Here is a 2,500-nt window from a genome sequence, read left to right on the forward strand (position 1 = left end):
CATTTTTACGGAATTAGATTTTAAAGTGGTCGTGAATGTGTGTGTGTGTGTGTGTGTGTGTGTGTGTGTGTGTGTGTATGTGTGTGTGTGTGTGTGTGTGTGTGTGTGTGTGTGTGTGTGTGTGTGTGTGTGTGTGTGTGTGTGTGTGTGTGTGTGTGTGTGTGTGTGTGTGTGTGTGTGTGTGTGTGTGTGTGTGTGTGTGTGAATCCCTCTGAACTGCAATGCAGTGTGTTAGTGAGAACACATTATGACCAAAAGCCTTCTTGGCCTCAAATAGTTCCTGGCTACACGTCCAGAGCTTTTATCAAATTGTTGCTCGCCCCAACCATTAGACACACACACACACACACACACACACACACACACACACACACACACACACACACACACACACACACACACACACACACACACACACACAGACACACTACATAGTGACAGTCCATTTTTTAGAACATAGCTCTCTCTCTCTCTCCATGTGAGTTCACTTTAGCTCTACCACCCCCCCCCTTTCCCCCCTGTCCTCTCCTCCACCCTTCTCCTCCCAATCTCCACCCCGTTATCGTGGGGCTCTGGAGCCCCAGAGAGGAGGTCAAAGGGTCAAAGTATTTTCCTTTTTTGAATGTGGAACTCTCAGGGAGAGGGCTTGGCTGAGAATGGCAGCAGGGGTTGGGGGGGTCAAGATTTTAATTCTGTTACTGAACAGCTGTTTTGAGTTTCTCTTCACGTCTCCTCCTCCTCCTCCTCCTCTCCTCCCTTTCCCCACAAATCCAGGGAGATGAAAAATTTGTTCAGATGGGAACCAGTGAAATAAAAAAGTTTTACGGTCCCTTGCCCTTGCCGCTGCTCTAGCATTAGGCAGGAATGTCAGTATAATAACGTCAGCATTTGGCCCCGTTCAGAGGGACTTAAAACAAGGAAGTCCTTTCTCTGTTTGGGTGTCTTAACACAACGCCGGAAAGCTAATTAAAAAAGCTTCAAAAAAAGCGGGAAAGAATTTTTTCATTCTATAAAAGCCAAAGGAATTTAAATTCTCTCCTTCCTTAGTTTCAACTTCCAGGAGAAATGTTTTAATAGAAACTTCAAAAAGGTGAGGACTTAACCTTTTCACCATGTAGTTACGATTTGAAAACTACGTAACCGCAGGAATCAAATGTTTGAGGAATTTCAGGTACAGATCAGAGTCACGGAGGTGTTATTCTTCATTAATTAAAAGGATATTTTTGGTATTGCTGAACAGTTCAATTATCAATAATCTGTCTTCTCTTTTAACTGAAGTTTACATCAATCAAATCAAAAGCTTTTAATCATTTATTTAACTTGCTTCTCCTTGGATTTCCTCCCTTAGATTGTATTTTACGTGTTTCTTCAATCTTTATTTTCATCAAGTCATTTAAGAACAAATTCTTATTAACAATGATCGCCTGGAGGGGGGAGAAGGGGGAGGAGAAGGAGGGGAGGAAGAGAGGAGGGGGGAGGAGTAGAGGAGGGGAAAATGGGGGAGGAGGAGAGGAGGGGGAGGAGAAGAGGAGGGGGAGGAGGAAGGGGGAGGGGGAGAGGAGGAGAAGAGGGGGGAGGAGGGAGAGAAGAGGGAGGGAGAGGAGGAGAAGGGGGGCAGAGGATAGGAAGGGGAGGAGGGGGAGGGAAGAGAGGAGTGGGGAGGGAGATGCGGGGAGAGGAGTGGGGATAAGGGGAGGAGAGGGAGGAGATGAGAGTGGAGGGCTCCTATAAATGGAAAACTAATAACAGATTTTCAGTTTGCATTCTCCAGTAAGAGAGAGAGAGAGAGAGAGAGAGAGAGAGGTGCTCTCGCCCGGGGCTGTGCTGGTGTGTGGCGCAGCAGTAATCAGAGGTCATCATTTCATTGGCGGTTAGCATCAGGTTCAATTTTTCTAGTAGGTTACATTTAGCAGAACGTCTGGATTGTGTTACTGAGGGGCGGCTGAATCAGAGAGAGCTGCAGATTCCCTCAGCCTCTCCAACACCAGCAAGGCCTGCAGGGAAAGGGAAGCACATACAGGAAGACCCATGGACACATGCAGACACACATACATGTACACACACACAGACACAGACACAGATGCTGCTATAAACACCATGGATATCTTTATTCTCCCTCCTCTTTTCTCCCTCCTCTTCTCTCCCCCTCTTTTCTCCCTCCCCTCCTCTTCTCTCCCTTGTCATCTCTTTCTCCTCTTCTCTGCCCTGCCCTCCTCTTCACTCCCTCCTCTTCTCTACCCTCCTCTTCACTCCCTCCTCTTCTCTACCCTCCTCTTCTATCCTCCTCCTCTCTCCCTTCTCCCACTCCCACCTCCTTTTTTCTCCCCTCCCCCACTTTCCCCTCTTCTCTTCATTCCTCTTCTCTACCCTCTTCTCTCCTCCTCTTCTCTCCTCTCCTCTTCTCTCCTCTCCTCTTCTCCCCCTCCTCTTCTCTCCCCTTCTCTCCTCCTCTTCTTTCCACTCCCCCACTCTCCCCTCTCTTCTCTCCTCCTCTTCTATC

The 2,500-nt window shown here is 47.8% G+C and overlaps 1 pseudogene; it reads left to right on the top strand.

Annotated features, from left to right (window-relative positions):
• The window catches only part of LOC135528779 (eyes absent homolog 1-like), a 149,178-nt pseudogene that overhangs the window by 126,916 nt on the left and 19,762 nt on the right, over positions 1 to 2,500 (top strand).

This window comes from Oncorhynchus masou, unplaced genomic scaffold, assembly GCF_036934945.1.
Source record: "Oncorhynchus masou masou isolate Uvic2021 unplaced genomic scaffold, UVic_Omas_1.1 unplaced_scaffold_1032, whole genome shotgun sequence".
In the NCBI taxonomy this organism is placed as follows: Eukaryota; Metazoa; Chordata; class Actinopteri; order Salmoniformes; family Salmonidae; genus Oncorhynchus; species Oncorhynchus masou.